At 37.9% G+C, this 21,600-nt stretch overlaps 1 protein-coding gene and 1 long non-coding RNA gene across 23 annotated transcripts in view; one reads left to right on the forward strand and one right to left on the reverse strand.

The window, feature by feature from the left end:
- The window catches only part of LOC144314196 (uncharacterized), a 492,303-nt gene that overhangs the window by 134,410 nt on the left and 336,293 nt on the right, over nt 1-21,600 (forward strand). The gene's annotated exons all lie outside the window — the stretch shown is intronic.
- LOC144314197 (uncharacterized) overlaps nt 19,086-21,600 on the reverse strand; it is a 34,092-nt gene continuing 31,577 nt past the window's right edge. Inside the window, exons 2-4 of the long non-coding RNA XR_013380002.1 lie at nt 21,100-21,215; nt 20,414-20,480; nt 19,086-19,706 (exon numbers count right to left, since the gene is read on the reverse strand). This is a non-coding gene — a long non-coding RNA (uncharacterized LOC144314197). The remainder of the gene's footprint in view (nt 19,707-20,413; nt 20,481-21,099; nt 21,216-21,600) is intronic.

The raw sequence follows: 21,600 nt of genomic DNA on the forward strand, positions 1-21,600 counted from the left end.
TGTCATAAATAGTAGCCTAGATATGCAGCACTAGTTAAAAAGTAATAATGCGCCTAAATTGAAACCTATGTTAATTTCAAAATCTGTTGAATTAATTGGACTGATATTAGGGGAATAAAAACCTTTGTCAATTTGTTTCAAGCTTTGCCCTAATGGAAAAGATAAAACAACATAGACATTTGTTCCCACCTTCATTTTTCAGTGTATCTGTGGATGCTGTCTTCTTTCTTCCCACAAAATGATTAAGTAACTTGATGCTATTTGTTTGTATATTGTGTGATATGGAGCAAGTGCCTGGAAGTATGTATCCAGGTTAAGTCTCTGTAATTCTATTAAATGGCTAAGGATGAATGCACTTTGGGGGTATAATATTTGTAAAGTTTTACTGCATGCCAGGCACTGTCTTTTCTTTGTAAACCTTTTTACTTCTTCAAACATCCCATGTTCGAATGAGGACTCTGCCATTCAGAGATGTTAGGTAATTTGCCTGGGGCAGGTGGCAGAGCCAGCATTCGGATTCACATATGGTGACTTGAAATCCAGTGCTTTATTCCCTGCCGTATGTTTGCAGATTTACTGTGGAGTCTCTGCAGGAAAAGGTGAGATGCCAAGAGCAGAAAAACTCACTATCAGTAGGCATCTCCATGGCTACTGTGGTTGTGTGACCCTTGGAAGCCTCTTAATCTCTCTCTTTTTCCTTATCTTTAACATGGTGATAATTTTTAACATCCTGAGCTGTTTTAGTGATTACTGACATGTAGTATGAGATAGTGTGGATAAGCCCTTTAGCACGTTACCTGGTCCGCAGTTAGCTCTGCTTCCCTGGCACTGGTTCCTAGCTCTTCTTGTTGTGGTCATGCCTCGTTTTAAAGTCACGCCATTGGGTATTGTTGGCAGAGCAATTTACAGGGAATAAATGTTTAAAATATCACCCTTTTTGAAGTATGTTTCAAACCTCCTCATGTTTTACCACATCTCCTCTTGTGGTGGAGTTCTATTATACACAAGTGAGGTCACATAAAAGAAGAAAAATAAAGTTTGAATCTGGGCTGGTGGAACTCTGATCAGTGCCCTGATAGTAGGGCTCTGGGGCTTAGTGGCCTTCTATTGTATCGCCATCTGAACTCCCCTAAACTTGCTCAGTTATTTAAGGATTCTTTTTGTTTCAGTTTTTCTGCACATCTCACTAGATCAGACCAGGAGTTTTGGGTCAAAGTTAAGAACACAGTAGTGTTAGGATTTGGATATTTGGGGAGCTAAGATGTGGGATGAAATCTCTCTTTATAAGGCTTGACTCCACTTCTCATGATACCAGGCTCTGTGCTGTTAGTTGTGTCATCAGAGAAAACCACTCTGTCACAGAGGGCTTTGAGTCTTTTACAAACCCTTGGAGGGGCTCTAGATGAACCCATCAAATTCCTATCTGTAGAAAAAAAGGTGCAGCCAGTTTTCCAGTCATGTATAAATACCACCTGAGCTAATTTGAGTAGCTAACAGCCATGCATACTAGTGCCTCCAGAATTAGACTGGTCCCACAATAAGGCATCCATCTATCAGCAGAGTTGGCGAGTGCATCATTGGATGTGCACCTTTACCTCTCATTCCTGTTAAGGTTACTCTTCAGCTTTACCTTCTTTTCGTTATTCCAGCTACCTGTTGTCCTAGGATATGCTTCAACTTTCATTTCCTGCAAAGTAGTTGTTCCTTTTTACTTACACAATCTCCCATATAGATGCCTATGCAATACATGTTGTTCATATAGAGAAAACTTGTGAATACATAACCAAACCATTTCCTGGCTTTGTAACATTACATTTGACTTTAGGGGTGAATCATGGTTACAGTGTCTTTGGTCCTCTGAATCAAACTATTTGATTTTCATCACTGTCAATGCCACCCAGTTGTAATGGAGAAAGAAAATATCAGAATGTGCTGATTTGACTACATAAACATTTGTATCACACATATATCACCATGTGAAATACATCACACGCAAAGGCTCAAGTCTTTGTAACCTGGGAATTTACTCTGTCCACTTTATTCATCTTCATTTTATTGCTTAGAGGTTGGTGATTATGCACAGATTACTGTGAAAATGCTCCTTAGCACCTAGGGAGTCTGAGAACTGGCTTGGGCAGGTGTAGGCAGCTGATGCTTATTTAGATTAACAGCCTCTTTGTGTCATTCCCCACTTTCTGGAGCTGATTGAAAAATACGATTGTTCCATCACTCACAACTTATTTATGTGCACATTATATTTTGTGTAAGGATATATGAACCTGGATAGAGAAGTCACACAGTCAACTTTTTTTTTTTTTTAAGATTTATTTATTTGAGAAACTGAGAATGAGCAGGTGTGTGGGGATGGAGAGGAGCAGAGGGAGAGGGAGAGATAAACCCAAGCAGGCTCTGTGCTGATCATGGAGTCTGAGGCTGGGCTCCGTCTCATGACTCTGAGATCATGACCTGAGCCGAAACGTAGAGTCAGACGCGTAACTGACTGAGCCACCCAAGCATCCCCACAGTCAACTTTTAACATTGATTTTCATGGGTGGCCAGGATGAGATTACTAACCCTTTACACTTAAAATTTTATATCGTTTGATATGTTACATCAGATGTACTTTTTTTTAAAGTCCAGTAAAATGAAACCAAAGGCAAAATATGCTGTTATAAGAAAGAAACTTGAATTTTCTTCAAGAATTTTGATGAAGCATATTTAAGGATTCTATTATTCAGACTTAGCCTCTTAAATATAGGTGCAGAGTTTTGAACACGGAAGGATGAGATTGAGGATGGAGGTACAGAGACATCAGGAGATTTTGTGTGCATATCATTCACCTGTGGATCTTGTCAAACTGCGTTCTGATTCACTGGCTCTTGCGTGGAGCCTACATTGCTGCAGTTCTAATAAGATGCAAGTGACAACAGTGCCATGGACCAGTCCCCAGATCACACTTCGAAGAGTAAGGACTTATTACCAGAAATAGTTAACTTGGTCCTCATCATGAAAAGCAAGAAGGAAATAGTGTTGTAGTTCTACATCAGTTCCTCCTACAAAAAGAGGGGAGTTGCCAGTAATTTCTCAAGTCCCGATTAACTAGGGAAACAGCTTATCAGGGAGTTGATTCCTGTAGTGCGGTGCTTGCACAGAGTAGGTATCTCATATAAGCGATTCTATTGAAATTAGTCAAGGATGTATTTCCTCTGAAAGCATTTGTCTTAGATGAATTCATCGTTGCCTGTGTCCTCAAAGAATTTATGCTTGTGTGGTAGAAATAAGACTTAAAAGTCCTTTGTGCCTGGTAGAAAGTAGTGCTGTTTGTAGGAAAGTAGGAGGCAGGGCAGCTTAAAGGCAAGGATGAGGTAAGTAAAAGGGCTGGCATCATGGTGGGAGGCTGAACTTGGATGAAACTTATAGACCCAGAAGGGTTGGGTGGTAGGTGCAAAGAGCAAAGGTTGCCCTTTAGATGCTGTCGTTGTTTCTAGAAAGTGACTCTTGAGTGCTTGAGAGAAGCTGAGAGTTAACTAGCTTCAGGTTTCATGCAACCCAAGTAGGATTAGCCACTGATTAGCTAGGAATTGCTGACCAGGATCAGCTCTGTTCGGCAAAATCTCATTCTCCTTATCACATCCTCATATTCAATTACTCTGACTAAAAAAAGTATGGGAGTTGTGTCTGCCAGATGGTTAGCTTTGCTCTAGAAGAGCTGTTCATTAAAGTGGATTAGGGAGAAAAATACTTGGTAGGAAACATATAAATAAATGAATTACTTATTATATCTTTGTGCTGTTATTTGAAGATTCCATACAGAAATGGAAAAGGACAGAAATACTGTTCAAGTCAAATACCTGGTATTCTCCAAGCAGATTAGGCAGACAGTGGGCCCTACTGTCTGCGTCTTCAGGTTTCACACTGCAAACCATGGCTTATGGCATGTTAAATTTGTGACTGACTTGGAGTAGAGACTTGCTAGCAGTATTTTATCCATTGTCATTTTTCACATGGATAGCTTTTTATGAATATTACCATTGCCGTGTGATTTTACAGTGTGCATTATTGTTTACACATGACTTTTCATTTAAGAGCCTATTGTTTTTCCAGTGCGAGACAAAATGTCATCTGTATGAAATCCAGTGAGTTGAAAGGACTCCTTATAATGGAAACTAGATTTGAAGCAGTTTTAAAGAATTATGTTCATGGTATTAGGTTGAGGCTACTCACATTACCATATGTAGTCCAAATATAGATGGTTGTCCAACATAGAATAAATGGATTTTCCACATTCCCAATTAGCTGAGATGAATTGGTGACACTTTGTATTCATCAACCCTGTCAGGTCTGTGACCTGTGATGGTATGAACATAAAAGTGTCAACATGTGAGCATTTGCAAATTAATGCTAACCTTACAAAATCAGTGAATTCAGCATTACCTGAATTTTCTTCAAGAATTCTGATGAGGCATATTTAATGATTCTGTTATTCAGACTTAGCCTCCTAAATTAAATATAGGTGCAGAGTTTTGAACGCAGAGGGAGGAGATTGAGGATGGAGTTATAGATAGACCCCAGAAGCAGAACTGTCCAGAAGCTAAGGGTTCATCAGATCCCAGTTCTTCAACTTACCATTTCTGTGATCTTGGGTGAGTTGCTTCACTGAATTTCTTCGTTAAAACGATAATCTTGGGACCCCTGGGTGGCGCAGCGGTTTGGCGCCTGCCTTTGGCCCAGGGCATGATCCTGGAGTCCCAGGATCGAATCCCACGTCGGGCTCCCAGTGCATGGAGCCTGCTTCTCCCTCTGTCTGTGTCTCTGCCTCTCTCTCTCTCTCTGTGTGTGTGTGTGACTATCATAAATAAATAAAAATTAAAAAAAAAACGATAATCTTACACCTAACAATTTCAGAACAATTACTAAGTGTCAGATACGCTTCATAAGGATTGCTTCATTTAGTTATTACCAGTAGGAGCAACCTCACAGAGGTGTGAGGGTAGAGATACATGAAACAGTGCATATAAAGCCTCCAGAAATGGTAGTGGCTGCCAATGGTGAACATGATTTCTGCGGCTCTTCTCATCATCGTCTTCATCACTACTATCTGGAATGAAGTCTTTGTGTAAAAGAGGGAGGTCATACTTTGCTTCTCATCAAGCAGAGTCCAGCGCTGGCTGTGTTTCTTGATCCTAGCAGTTTGTAAAGTGCTGATTGAGAGGCTCTTAGGTCTGTACTGGATATATTTGAAAGATATAAATTAGGCTTTTCATTCTTCCACAGATAACTTAGAACTAAATGCCTCCCAAACTTATGTGTTTAATCACTTTGTTCAGAAACTTCCCCAAATATCTATTGATTTGTTGTACATTTTGAGGACTGAAGTAATGATGTTTTCAACAGTTATTTAGCAAGAGTAACACGTATCTTCAAATGAATAAGCATTCATTGGTAAGAGTGAAGGTGACTATAGCTCACTCAAACTCATAGAATGCTAGTTTATGACCATTGACCCCAATATAGAGTTTAGGTACCTAAAATAAGCACAGTTTTGATGGTACTAAATAAAAATTAACATAATTCTTATATTCATTTCACAGATATTTACTAGTGCCTCCATATGGCAGGCACTATTACAGATTTTGGGGATATAGCTGGGAACACTGCAGACACAAATATCTGTGGTCCAGATTCATATTCTAGTATAGGAGACACACACTCAGACAGGTAGCAAACACATGTACACATATGTACATAGATATGTGCAAATGTATGTGTAGTGTGTGTATGTATGAGTGTGAGAGAAGGGGAGAGCAAAGCTAGAATAGAAGGGCTAGGATTAAAATTTTAAACAGGGTTCAAGGGAGGACCACTCTGAGAGGGTGCATTTGAACATTGATAAGCTCAGTAATGTAGATTGTTAGAGATACCGCTTCCTCTCTAACGAGGGAGATGATACCCATGGTGTATTTTGGATGCCCTGAGATACATACTGTTAACTCTGTTTCCTAGTATATCAATACCGTGTGAATGGGAATTAGCCAGGATGAATGGCCCACAAGGAGGAGATGACTGAGTCCCTTGTGGGGCTGCATATCTCTGAGCTCAGCAGCAGTGACAGGCAGCCAGACCGGAATGGTGCAAAGAATGGGACTGAGGTTGCTTTGGCTCAGCCAGCACATGCTAAACATTTCAACCATCTAGGAAGAATTCTTTTTCATTTTCATATCTTCCCTACTTCCTTCCAAATTGTGTTGGGTTTTCTCCAGGGCTCCTTTCTCCCAGTTTTTTAGACTGGCCTGCTCCAGAAAGCCCTGGCACATCTGCCAGATGGAGCACTTGACCTTTCTTGATTTGAGAAAGATGGTGGGAAAGAATGGCCTGTGAAACTCTGTATGGCATTATGAGCATATATCCTACTTCCTCAGGAAGTACCCTGAGGTTGCCAGTGGCACTTAAATTATATGTTCATTCTTTTTAATGTCCCATCTTAGCGAGCATTTTACCGTTGTTTTGCCATATCACATTTTGGGGCTTTTGAAATCAGAAGAACTGTTAACAACTGGTAGATGTTCTGTCTTCATTTTGAGGGAAAAATAAAGACTAATTCCTGACAAATATATTTATTTACGTATTTTTTCAAATTTAGTTTTTTACTAGTAGGTAAAGAAAGTCCTGAAGTAAACCTAATTTAGGATAGGGAAAAAGATGGGAGGAAGGGCCATGGCTTCTGATGCGGGATCTTTGAGTATAATGGTCAAGGAAGAATTTTTAAGATGTTCCACAGTGCAAAAAGGGGTTTTTATTATAGCACAGCAACGGGACCCATGAGCAGAAAGAGCTTCATTGTGATTATAGGGAGTGACTGATGACATAGGGTTTTCTATCTTACAGAGATGAACGTGATGTTAGGGCTCTAGGAAATTAAATCTTTGGGTTCCTGGAGGTCTAAGGATGATTAAGATTGCGTTTTTCTTGTAAGTCATTTAGGCAGTTACAATCTGTAGAGGAGTTTCATGTCCTGCATGACTGTGATCTTTATCAGTTAACCATTGGTGTCTCTGCTGCCTTTGTTCTTAGGCAGTCACAGGGGCCTTTAGCGGATGGTGTGGCATGAGGTGAGCGAGTCAGCTCTGGCCTGCCCTTGGCTTGCCTTTTGTTCTCTCATCAGCTTCATTTCTTCCTTCTTCTCCTGCTATGAGCTACATGAGAAGTTTACCGTATAAAAGACTCTGGGTCTTTCTCGTTGCTGACTTGACAGTCTCGAGGGGTTAAAGCATTTTACACACACATACCTCAAACCACACCATTTAGTAAGCCTTTTAAAAGATGGAATTAATTTTAGGATCTCTTAAATCTTTTCTTATATGGGAAAACTAATATTTCTAGGATGGGAAAATGTTGGGTACGGAGAGCTTCCTATTTGGGTTTAGCCAGTTATCTTCTCAATAATAGAAAACCTATAAAAGACAGTGAAAACTTTAAATTTTTTACCCATGCATTTCAAAAATATTTTCGTTTTTTAAAATTTGCATTTACCCTGATACTACTTTCAAATTTCATTTTGTAGTTCTTGTGCCTCATTTATTTTCATTTTGTCTCCGTTTTTCAAGTTCTACTGGTAGAATGTGTTTGCAGCTGCTTTTCAATATTGAATGCTGGGCTTTAAGCATTTCTATCTGTATTGAGAATAGATGAGCCTATATTTCTTTGATGAAGGGACTTTTATGTCCGATTGACTTCCATTTACTGCCCATTAAAGTTATGGGTTTCCTAAGGTGCATCAGAAGGAAACTTTTGCTCTTTGTCCTCTTGATTCCTGCCGTCACACTGCTTATCCATCCTTGATGCTAGTATCACATTTACAGAGATGACATAAGTATCTCCTTCTCTGGGCCTGACTTCTCTCCTAAGCTCTGGTATCATTTCCCTCCCTTACTTGGTGGTCCTAGCCATTTCCCATTCTAAAACTGTGCTCACCTTTCTCTGAAGTCCCATTCTGGGTTTGCCTATTTCTTCCATGTACTGCCAGTCTTCACTGCTGCTGAAAACTTCCATTTGCCTTTGTTTTCCTTTCCCTCCAATCCCTGACATACGTGGCAATCATTCAGGGCCCCATGCCATTGATGCTTCCATTCTGATATCCTTCCCCTCATTTTTGTGTCCTACTACCAGCACCCCAGATTCATTGACCCCATTCTCCTCACACCCAGATTACAGCAAAGACTGTTGGACTTGTCTCCCCGTTTTGCTCCCACTCACCTCCCTTTTCTTATTTCCCATGTGGTCAATATGTATGATAAGGATGGGACTCTACCTTAGAGCTCTTGTATCCCCAGAAGAAAAATTTTCACAATGCATTCAAATTCTGTTTTTTCAAAAAGGCAAAAAAGGTCATTTCTGATACTTGCCATATGTCTCTAGTTAGAAATATGAAACTCAACATTGTGCAGATGTCTGAAAGTCATGTTATTGCAGATATGTTTATTTTCTGTGATTATTAGTTGACTACAAGAATCTCTAAGATTAAAAAAAAAAAAAGAATCTCTAAGATTTTTCTCAACTTGTAAATTTCTCAGCTCTAAATTTCCATGATAATGGTACTATAAGCAAAATCATTACCTGTGCAGCACAATGTAGGAAAATGTATAGTTTAGGGTTATAATGCATGTTAATATTTGTAAAAGGCTTATTTAAATTGAGTAAAAACATCTTTTTGTCTTAGTTTTTCAAGTTAGTTAAAATTAAAGATTTTAAATATATAGTTGTACATTCTCTTGGAAAGAGAAAAAAATAGATTTATGAAATATCTATTTTAAGCAAATATTTAAACTCAAGAAGAAATAATCCAGTCTGCCAAATGATCTTTTAAAGAAACCAGAGCAGGAATGCCTGAAGTTAACCAATAGTAGTTCTTAGTCATAGCAGGATGCAAATCATTTACTCTGAGGAAAGAATCATAATTTACTGAACCTTTCTCTTTTTGATGTGATGAACTTGGGAGCATAGCACATGCATCATTTAAAATGTTTGCCTAGAAATATGACACTAGTGCTTTGGATGGAAAACAGTACATTTTTCCTATGCCACAGTTACAGATGAACTTAGTTTTAAAACATATTATCTAATAGCAAATAATGACAGCAATAACAAAACAACAGAATCTATCATCACTGTCATAAAACCAACACACTAGAACCTCTGTACCTTTCTTTTTTTTTTTTTAATTTATTTTTTATTGGTGTTCAATTTACTAACATACAGAATAACCCCCAGTGCCGTCACCCATTCACTCTGCCGTCACCCATTCACTCTGTACCTTTCTTCCACCAACTTAGATCCAGTGTTTTCTGGTGCTCCTTGACTGGGAAAGGGAAGTCATTGCGGTCATATTTCTTAGCTGACTTCTTTTCTCTATCCACCTCTTGTATGCATGTATCACCTATTGTGAAAGGAGCCCTGAGAACACTACTAGACCTATGTCTCCAAAGATGATTCATTATTTATTTTTGCATTCTGTGGAAATTTTAATTGCCTCTTCTCTGCAGGATGTCTGAGTCCTTGTAGGACTCAGTTTGCTACAAAAAGGTGAATTCCTATGTCCCTATGGTCGGTATCACACATGGCCCTTTGAATCATGTAATTGAGCAAATCTTCAAGAAATCCAGACCATCTTAGTGACCTGATTTAACATTCAAAAACAGAGGAATCATGTGGCAGAGTGATTCTCTGTCCAAGCCACTGACGCCTGGATTGTACCCCAATTCCTTCCCAGAAACAATTTTCAGTAAAGTTACCAATGACTTCCCAAATTGCTAAATCCAATGGACGTGTTACCATCTTCTGTGACCTCTCAGTGGTTAACTATTCCCTTCCTTTGAAAAAATTTATATCTTGATTTATCTCTCGATACCACATTCTTTGGAATCCTTCCTTCTCCTCTGATAGCTGTTTCTCAGGTTCTTTGATGGTATCTCCTTATCTTACCACCCAATAATCGTGGGAGCAATAGGGCCTACCTAGTCTTGAGCCCTTTTCTGGATTTAACTTGATGCTTTCCCTCTAAGCATTTTCATCTACATCATGGTTTAAATCCTAGCTATACACAGACAAACCCAAAATTTCAGCCTCAAGCTCATATGAAGACCAGAGCCACATTAGGTGTACTGTCAGCATTGCACTTTTTCCTCACAGGTGTTCTTCCTGTTTTCCCCTGTCCATTCGTGGTACCTCTGTAGCCTAAGTGCGTGAGCCAGAAACTGAGAGTCACCTGTGACTTCTGCCTCTGCTGCACTCCTTGCATTCCGATGACACTTGCTCATAGCATATCTTAAATCTCTCTGTCTCATCCTCTTTGCCTTCCCCACCTTGGATCATCTCAAAATCATATTTGTCCTGAAAGTGCTTTCACAGCTTTCTGCCTGGAGCTTCCTACTTGTTCTGATCTTCATGCTAGCTCTTCAAGTCTCCTGCCTTTGTTCTCTGTATCCAGAATGGCCTTTAACCTTCAAATAGCCTTTTACTCCCTTATTTGAATCTTGCAATGGCTCCTTACTGCACTTAGGGCAAAACACAAAGCCTTCGACATGCCTGGTGCGCAAGACACTGTGGGATCTGGCCCCCACCTGCTCCTCTGATGGATTATTGTGCTGCTTTTTTACTGGCTTAGGATAGATCCTTAGTTACTATTTTTTGTTGTTGCTAAATCTTTCTCTCCCGCCCCACACTTTATTAAGATGAAATTGATATATAACATTATGTAAGTTCAGGGTGAACAATGTGGTGATTTGATAAACTTCTATATTATGAAATAATCACCACAATAAAAGTAGTTAACACATCCCTCACATCACATAATTACCACTTTCTGTTGTTGTTAAGGTCTATTCCCACAGCAGCTTTGAAGTATACAATATAGTGTTGTTAACTATAGTCACTGCTATACATTAGATCCCTGGAATTTATATATTTTATAACTGCAAGTTTGTACTTTATGATCAACATCTCCTGTATTCCTCACCCTCTGGTAATTGTTAATCAGCTGTTTCTATGAGTTTGATATTTTAAGATTCTATATATAAATGTAATCATACAGTATCTTTTTCATATTTATTTTACTTAGCACAGTGTCCTCATGGTCCATTCATTTTGATACAAATAGATTTCCTTCAGATGGATAATATTCCCGTGTGTGTGTGTGTGTGTGTGTGTGTGTGTGTGTGTATCACATTTTCTTTATTCATTCTTCTGTCTATAGATACTTAGGTTATTTCCATGTCTTGGCTTTTGTGAATAATGCTGCAATGAACATGGAAGTGTGGACATCTTTTTGAGGCAGTGATTTCATTTCCTTCAGATATATACCCAAAAGTAGGATTGCTGATCATATGGTAGTCCTATTTTTAATTTTTTGAGGAACCTCTGAACTATTTTGCATTGTGTCTGTGCCAGTTTGCATTACCACAGCAGTGTGCCAGATTTCCCTCTTCACATCTTCACCAACATTTGTTAATATTTTAAAAATCACTTTATTTAATAGCAAATAACAGCAGTCATTTGTCTTGTGTTTTTTTGATAATAGCCATTCTAACAAGTGTATGGTAATACATCTTTGTGGTTTTGATTTGCAATTCCCTGATGCTTAGTGATATTGAGCACCTTTTCATGTACTTGTTGGCCATTTGTGTGTCTTTTTTGGAAAAAATGTCTATTCAGGTTCTTTGCCCATTTACAAAAACAAGATTTTTATTTATTTTTTGCTGTTTAGTTGCAGAAATTCCTTATAGATTTGGATATTAACCCCTTATCACATATTTGATATGTGTGTATTTTCTTCTGTTTCCCCAAGTTGCCTTTTTCATTTTGTTGATTGTTTTGTTTGCTGTGCAGAAGCTTTCTAGTTATATGTAGTCCCACTTGTTGAAGTTTGCTTTTATTGCTTGTACATATCCAAATCAAAGCATTGGATTTGCATTTGGATATGACATATTGTATTGTGTCATATCCATTGCATTGTGCTTATGCATTTGGATATGACCTATTGCTGTGTCCTATCCAAAAAATTATTGCCAAAACTGTCATCGTGGAACTTCTAGCCTATGTTTTCTTCCATGAGTTTTATGGTTTCAGGTCTTATGTTTAAGTCTTAATTTATTTTTAGTTGGTTTGTCGAATGGTATACAATAGAGGTCCATTTTCATTCTTTTGCCTGTGAATATCAAGTTTTCCTAGCACCATTTATTGAAGAGTTTATCCTTACCTCATTGAGTATTCTTGACTCCCCTGTGATATACTAGTTGACCATACATATGTCGGTGTATTTCTGGGCTCTCAATTCTTTTCCATTGATTTCTGTGTCTGTTTTTATGCTAGTACCTTGTAGCTATGTAGTAGAGTGTGAAATCAGGAAATGTGATGCCTCCAGTATTGTTCTTCTTAAGACTGCTTTGGCTCTTTGGAGTCTTGTGGTTCCATATGAATTTTAGGATTGTTTTTCCTATTCCTTTGAAAAATGATATTGGAATTTTGATAGGGATTATATTTTATCTGTAGATGGCTTTGGGGAGTGTGGACACTTTACCAATATTAACTCTGATTCATTAACACAATATCTTTCTATATTTTTGTCTTTAGTTTCCTTCATCAGTGTCTTACAGTTTTCATTGTATAGATCATTTATTCCCTTTGTTAAATGTAAACAAGTGTTTTATTATTTTTGATGCTATTCAAATGGTTTTCATTTTTAAATTTCTTTTTTAGATAGGTCATTGTTAGAGTATAGCCAGAAAACAGATTTTTGCATGTTTATTTTGTATCCTGAAACTTCCCTGAATTCATTTATTCTAACAGTTGTTTTTGTGGGGTTTAGAATTTTCTATATATAAGGTCATGTCATCAGCAAACAGACACAGTTTTACATCTTCTTCTCCTACTTGGATGCCTTTTATTTCTTTTTCTTGTCTAACTGCTTTGGCTAGGACTTCTAGTACTATGTTGAAAAGGAGACCCATTCTATGGTGAGAGTGGAGACCTTTCTCTTGTTCTTGATCCCAGAGAAAAACAGGTGCCTGAAGAGTGGTAGGGGTCAGCTGCAGAAATAGAATTAGTGGTGTGGGCCATGGCCACCAGCAAGGGCTAGAGCCAACTGCAGGTGTACTGGCAGCTGCTGGGGCCCCACCTGTTAGTGTACTCCTGTGGCTGCAGAGTCTCACCATGGATGTTTCACAGTAGTGAAGCCCAGTGTTGAGAATTAGGCCAGTAGGGGGCAGCTACATAGCTGGAGGAGCTAGCTGCAGGCAAGTCAAGCAGTGTAGGCCAGTGCCAGGAGCCAGGGCCAGATTCAGGTCCATGAGCAGCTGTGAAGGCCCTGGCTGTCACAGGTACCTCTGTGGCTCCAGGCTCTTGAACGGATTCCCATGGTAAATACCAGAGGAAAAAAAAAATCCCTTTCTTAGTTTTTAAAACATGCTTTCCCTATATCATGGGCTTTGGATTCCAGTTCCTGGAATATCTTTGCCCAAGTCTTTCTGGCAATATGTATTCATTCCTACTAATCAGCCTAGAAGTCACATCATCAAAACTTTCTTCTAACCAGGTATCCTTGTTATAATCTCTTATTAACCCCTTTCTTTTTCACTACTAGGACTTAACTCATCTTATATTTATTTGAGACATCACCTGTCTCATATCATGCTCCCATGGAAACCTAAAGCCCTGAAGGTTCTCTCTCACTCTCACTTTCATTTCTCTTTTCTTAATGTGCAGGTCAGCACAATGGGGCTCCAGTTATGCCCATCTCTTACAGGCTCTCCAGTTAGTGAAATCAGGTTGGTAGCTTGAAATTGGCCATGGTGAGAGTATTTACCCTATGGAAATTAGTAAATCTTGCAGTGAGGCACCTTTCTCCCTAGATAGTTATTAAACATTTACCACCAAACCACTGTACACATATATGCATACATATAATCTGTTGACTAATTGATTTAACTGGTTTGTGCTAATTTATGCTTTACTCATGTATTATAATTATGTCATAGATATTATTATACTGGTAAGAAAATAACTTTAGGAGGTGCCTGGGTGGCTCAGTTGGTTAAGTGTCTGCCTTTGGCTTGGGTCATGATCTCAAGGTCCTGGGATGGAGCCCCACATCAAGCTTCCTGCTCAGTGGGGAGCCTGCTTCTCCCTCTCCTCCCTGTTCCTGCTCTCTTTGGCTATCTCTGTTGCTGTCTCTGTCTCCTTCTCTCAAATAAATAAAATCTTTAAAAACAAGAAAATAACTTTGAAATTTCCAGATTCTCATCACCTGTAGCACTTACGTAGCATAGTTGTCACTAAACACTTTTATACAATTGAAAAACATTAATTAGGTGAAGGTAAGCCTGCAAAAGAAACACTGCTGCTTATTTTGTTCTCTTTAATAATTAAAATCCTGTTGCTGACCTCTTGCAACAATCAGAATATTAATCTTCTGTTTTAAATGTTTTTAAATTATAGGACATATTCATGTTTTCTTAGTAACCTAACCCCTACTACCTTTCCCACAGCAACAATAAATAATAGAAGGCAGATGAATATTGCCTAGAAAGCTTAAGGGGAATAAATAGGAGGAAGAAGCTGTGTACCAGCCCAAATGGTCTCTCAAGTGTAAAGGCAACAGACTGACATTCTCAACATGAAATACTTTAGGGAAATAGAGTTCTTCTTGAATAATCTACTACACTATGAAATCTGGCCAACCAAGAGGTGAATCAAAATAAAGAACTCATGAAAAAGATGTAAAAGAAGTGATACTCATCTTGGAGTCCTTTTAGGTTTTAAAACTTGAAACCATTGTGAGAACTTTGATGGTAGAACTGAATCTAAATATTACAGGCATTGTGCATATAAAATGATATAACTAACAAAAGAGATGTACAGAAAGGTTAAATGGGAAGATATGTTAGATTAATACATTTTTATAGGGTATCAATGGATATTGCCTGAAGTTAAAGAAAATTGTTCTTATTTCTTGAAAGTTCTCTATATTTTTAATATTTGAAGAATCTAAAATCTAGCTATTACTTTAATTTCACTTTATTCTGCTAAATTTGAGTAAAATTAAATTCAAGCTTTTTGTTCAAAATTAAAATATGTAATATGGATTTATTTTAATAAAATGATCCCAGTCTATCCATAAATGTATTTACTTATCTTTTATTTATCCATATTCATAAAGAGATGTCTAGAAAGTTGTCTACCAAACATCTGTGGTAGTTTGGGAGACTGAAGTGATTTTTAAAATTCTGTGTTGTTCCTTGATTCTTTGGGAACACACATCAGTTTTATAAAACAATATATCCTTTATGCTTCAAATAATCACCACTTTGTTTATTGCCCCAAATCTGGTGATTATGAAGAATTTGAACTTAGACAAAAAAACACCTCGGCAGTAATTTTGTTTTGTGTGATTTAATTAAACATATTGGTGAATATGGAATCGACTCTGAGCTAGTCTTAATGTGTAAGTAATTTGGATATTGGAAATTAACTCTGCTTTGAGTTCAATTGAGGACCAAGGTTTATACAATCTTTCCTCTCTTCATTAGTGAAAAACACTGGTGAGGCATCCCAGGGCATGTTCCTGGGAAGCAAATGATTTAATTTCCCCATTTAGCCACCTTTTCTAATTACGCTAATTATAGAACAAGCTGCAGGGAGCAGGCAAGCGTGATGACTTGAATTCTACTCTAAGGATTAGTTATGAGTTGCTAAACAGAGGCACAGGATGGACTATGAAAACCATTTTTGTACCTATAATAGGTATCTGAGCAAAGAGAAGAGAAAAACTGGTTGGTCAGTGACTTGATGCTAAGTTGAGGAGAGATTCCTTTTAACAAATGACTTTAGAAATAAGACCTAAGGGATACCTGAGTGGCTCAGCAGTTTAGCGCCTGCCTTTAGCCCAGGGTGTGATCCTGGAGTCCTGGGATCGAGTCCCGCATCAGGCTCCCTGCATGGAGCCTGCTTCTCCTTCTGCCTGCCTTCCCCCCTCCCTCTCTCTCTCATGAATAAATAAAATATTAAAAAAAGAAATAAGACCTAAAACCACTGTACACTCAAATACTTATGCTTGACATATTTTAAGGGGTATACCAATACCTTGAGAAACATTTTCCTCATTAATTGGTAAATAACAGAATATTCCTATTTTGCTTCATCCCCTCCACCCCATGCTGTCTTTTCTTTTCTCTAGTGCAACTGGCATGTAAAGTTTTTCTTTGCAAATGAGTCAAAGAAAATGAAAATATTTTCATTTGAACTGGTATCACTATTCTTTAGATTAAAACTGCTTGTGTGCTGGTTTGATTTTTCCTCATGTGTTGACACTCAAAGAAGCCAGATAAGGAATTTTTTGGATGCTACTGATTTTGGAATAGGGTGGCATTTTGGGTTAGGATCTGTGTTCTCTACTTGCAGTGCTTTTCACTTTTGGAAGAACTCCTTGCCATAACTACTGAATGCTTTTACTTTCCAATGGCACTCTGTATGATCTGAGATCACAAACTTCTAAAATGATCATTGCAGCCTTCTATTAGTATAGTTTTCTCCACGTTTTGTTGTAAAGGTAAAAACTATGTTAGTTATATATTTGTTCAAGAATCTTTCATGGACTACTCTGAAGACCTAAGTACTATATTTAACATTTCTTTTAATGGGGAAAAATGGACTTGGCTTTCAAGTTCAGGTTTACAAATAAAATTTCAGAACACAAATCATTTTAATACTGTGGATTGCTAAAAAGGTAGAGTACTGAATCTATGGTGGGTACCTATTATGAGCAAGGGTTATTAGGAGGAAACAAAGTACCTACCCTTTGGGGGTGGGGACATACAATATGCAAGGAACTTATAGTGAAACTATTAATATAATACAGCAGTCTTTGAGTGCATTCATACATATAAGGATGGTTTCAAATATATATGTCATTGAAGTCAGAACCCATAAGATTATCCAACTGAAAGGATATACTTTAGTCTGTCCAGAATTGCCTTTACTTAAATCATTTGTCATATACTCTCATGTATCAGAGAGGAGATGTACATAGCAAATGTATAAGAACTATTTTCTCATACTGAGATTTTGAAGAGTCTTCCTGTAGAGGGAAATGAAGTATACATCTTAATTATTTATGCTATTACATTTTTATTACATTGCATACAACAAGTACTTATTGATTAGTGGTAGTTGGGAAGGATGCCTTATAAATACGTTTGTAAACATAGTTTTAAAAAGTCATTTGGGTTTGTATTGAAGACTTGCATCAAATATAAGTGTATGTAGTTATTTTGTTGTTTTTGTTTTAGTGTATGTAGTATTAAATGCAAATGATCAGAGAACTACTTCAGCACATTTTCTCCAGAAGAACTGCATTGTTGGTTCTTTTCTTGCCTTCTTCAAGGGAACAGATAAGTCACATTTTTTTATAGTAGAACCATGTGAATGATAAGGCATTTATTGTTTTGGATTGTTACAGGGCTAGTTGTAGAAAACCTCAGTGTGGGTAGCATGTCTTCCCTCACTAACTCCTCTCTGGAACCTTATTCATGTCCTCCCCTATCGTTCTTGTTGGTATTCTCCCCTGTGGTTATTGGAGTCAAACTCAGTTTCTCTACCTTTCCTCTAACTCATCCCTTTAGTAGTAGTCAACTTTCATTCTTCTTGCCATCCTCTGTGCCCAGAGAGTCCTGATTTGGTGTAGACATCCACCCTCTTCCTCAGGGCCATGTACTTCAGGAGGGGCTGACCCATCCTCCCTCACAGAGAGTAGATTCTAATTAATGGTTTCAGTTTGCTTGCCAGTGATTGGTTCTAGCGTTGGCTTGTGATATGTTTTAGGGCAACACTACATGAATAAAAGTATTCTGTGGACTTGTAGGTAAAAGTTAGAAAAAAAGAAAAGCTTCATTTGTTCTTACAAAAGATACAAGAAAAATACGGCTTTCTTTCTGCCTGGGAACATTGCCATACTTGGATGTGATATCTGGAATATCTACCTTTTGACATGGGATAAGCAAATTTTGAGCATAGAGTCAATACATGGAAGAGGGCAGAGCCTAAAGAATTATAAGAATTTAGAGGTAGAGCAGAGTTCAGTGACCTTTTTATGTAAAGGGCCAGATCACAAATATTTTAGGCTTTGTGTCCTATGATCTGTGTCATAACTACTCATCTCTCCTGTTGCAGCACAAAAGTGGCCACAGACAATACACACATGAATGGCCAAGGCTGTGTTCCAATAAAACTTTATTTACAAAAAAAAGAAAACAAAAAACAAAAAACGAAAGAAGAGAGCTGCAGTCTAAATTTGGTCTGTGGGTTGTAGTTGCCAAGCCCTGAACTAGAACCTACCTTGGTATGTATTATAATCTGTTTCTACTCACAATACTTCTGATACCAATGTGGGTCATTTTCCTCACACAATCAGTTCTCTCAAGAATTTTTTTTTGAGAGCTTGATCTCTATACCCTTCTCCTGTTCTGAAGGTTTGTGGGTAGGGCTGAAAGTTCCAATCCTCTAGTCACTTAATTTTTCTGGTGACCAGCCCTATCATGGGGCTGTTTGGGGGCCTTAGCCTGTCACCTCATTAGCATAAACCCAAGTGAGTAGCAAAAGGATGTCCCTATCACTCAGGAAATACCAAGTGTTTTAGGAGCTTTGTGCCAGGAATCGGGGCAGAGACCAAATACATTTCTTCTTATACCGCAGTGTGTGTCTAGAGATTGCCTATATTTGTACTTCTTTATATATGATATCATTAATTTTCTAATTGGAAACTCTAATTTTCTAATTTCTAAGTGAATCTGTGTTTTTTGTTACTTGTAGCCATAATCATGATCTGAAACAGTATGATAAGACCTATCTTGTCTGCTCCTAAGTAGTATCTATATTGCAAAAGAAGCTTTCTGCTTTCTGGAAACAATATCACTCTTTGTTCTTTAATCAACTCTTAATTTCTAATGACTCAAATCTTAGGCAAGTCTAAGTTGGTAGGAGGTGAGTTATTCTAGGACAAATGAGGTCTGATGGAGAATCCTAAATGCCATTGTGTTGGAAGTTACCCACCTTACTCTCACAGCACAGACAGAATGTACTTTGTTGGTGGCATACTCTGGTTGGTGGTTTGATGATTGCTGACCATTCTAAATGTGGATATCTCTACTAACTTTTCTCACAGAAGATCTGGTCTTCCCCATCATTATCACTTGTGAACTTCACAGGGTATTTGAAAATGTTGGTGTGACTGCTCTTCAGAAACAGTGACAAACACTGCTGTGAGAGAGGAGACCAGTTGGTTCCCTGAGAGCGCTGTAATGAAGATGCTCTGTGATTAAGTCCTTCCAGGCTTGGGTACTTCTTGCTTCTAGCCTGGGTATAAATCTTCATAATGTAACTATGAAGCTAGTAATTAAATTCTTCTGGCTACTTTGGAGTATACCAAGAATATTTTAATTACTTTTTTATGGGTTATTGTCATATATTTCCTCAGGGGGCTGCCTCATTTGAGTAATTCCATTCTTTTGGATTACATGTTGCTATTTTTAAAATAGCACTTATTCTAGACATAGTTCTCTCCCTCTCATATTGTATTTTTAACTAAACTGGGTGCACAGCCTCTTTGAGGATCATTGTGTTGGAAGTCCAAGTACTGTTAATTCTTTTGAAATAGATGAAAGCTAGAAGGGAAGAGGACACATGAGAAAGAAAACTTGATGGCAGAGACAATGAAAGAAAGCTGTTAAAACTTTCAAAACTCAAAAAAGCCTGCTTGAATGATAGATTTGATAACATATTAAGTTAAGACCTTGACCAACAAATCTTCAAGAGACTGGAGGTAAACTTACCCTTCTGCATTCAGGTTTGGACTCTACTCTTTGTCCTTAATTTGCTCTTTATTTCTACCTTTGCCCCCCCCCCCACCCCATATTCAGTTAAATTGTTTTTCTTGGATGCAGTCTGTCTCAGATGATTAAAAACAAAGTAAATAATGTTAGTATCTGCTTACGTTAGCAAGTAACACATCCTTTTATGAGGATGATGGTTTTACCATGCCGTGTGTTCAGTCTGTGACCTGCAAAATTACCATCAACAGCCACTATAAAACCAGCAGGAATAATCACAAAAGGAATTCCTTGAGAACCACTAGTTTATCTTCCGGTGGAAGGAAGTCCTCAGGGGGGCTCTATCTACATATCTGTGTAGTGAAATTTAGAATTCTTTGCCTATTCCATTGATTTGAAGCTTTACTGTTGCCATCTCTGCTTGTATTCACACTGGAAACACTTTATTTTCTATGCTGACCAGAAAGAAGGGATAGTTTGCAGTCCATTGTGTGACTCAAGAATACAAAAACAAAAACAAAACTTCAAATGTTATGCAATACCTGGCTCCTTCTTTAAATCTGCAGGGAAGTCAGTTTGATGACTTAGAGTTTCATGGGTGAATTTGATCTACACATGGAAGGTGGGAAAAAAAAATAAAAGATCAGGTTAAATGTCAGAGAGCAAGAGGCAGCCTTGTCTGACTGTGATCTTTTTTTCTGCCAAGTCAAAATACTTCCTAGATGCTTGTATTTTGTAAGGATATCCAGGGAAGAATCTTTCTCCCATAGCTCCTTATTTTGTATTCTACTAGTTTTTGAAGTTTCCAGGGTTGAGAGATTTGAATTATTTAAACTGAAAAAATAATAAAGTTGCTTTGGCTCTTTGGATTATTTTTTTTTTTTTTGAAATCTAAAAAATTTTTGTCATTAGACACAGTGGTTATGTGAACAGTTTTATTTTCTCCAAGCACATAGAGCATCAATGGCTAGGATGGACAGGGGAGGAAGTAGTGGTAGATTTGGGCATTGTATTTTACTTGCAGGGAGAGCATCTCTGTCTGCTTGGTCATTAAAGGATAGTTTTTAGTTAGATACCTCCCCCCTCATTTTTTTCTCGATAAGCACAGAAGAATCTAGAGTAGAAAATTCTTTTACTGTTATCTTAAGGAGAATTAAGCATAATAATTTTTTAGATTGATTAGAATTTCATTTCAGTACACTGTAATGAAAAATAGAGGTATATTTACCAGGATGAAGGAACTTGATCTTCCAGGACTTGGTCCTGTCTTCCTTGCATTCCTGCCTTTGCCAGTTCTCTACTGTCTCTTACCAAGCACAGCAAAATGTAGGAACAATGTGTACCCTGAAAAGAGTTAGGGATGTATTTTGTATAAATACAAAGTGTGTAAATATAATTGAAAACCTGATGAAATAGTTCTTGATTTGATCCAAGATTGAGTTGAAATTGTAAATGTCAGTTATTTTCACCTGCCCTGATTTGAAAATTGAGAGTAGAGTATAAGATGATAAAAAGAGGACCAAAACTCTGAGAACAAAGCCTACTGCCCGTTCCTCAATACTTCTATTTCCCACGGCTCCACTTTCTTTCTTAGTCTAAGGATTCCCCTTAGGCATTTGCACCCACTCCCAGTGCCTCAGTTTTCCTACTGTATTGCTATTGATTCCAAAATCTGGATCTGCAACCAAGAACTTTATCCTAAAATTAAGGGCTATGTGTGCAACTATTT

The sequence above is a fragment of the Canis aureus genome, chromosome 5 (assembly GCF_053574225.1).
Source record: "Canis aureus isolate CA01 chromosome 5, VMU_Caureus_v.1.0, whole genome shotgun sequence".
In the NCBI taxonomy this organism is placed as follows: domain Eukaryota; kingdom Metazoa; phylum Chordata; class Mammalia; order Carnivora; family Canidae; genus Canis; species Canis aureus.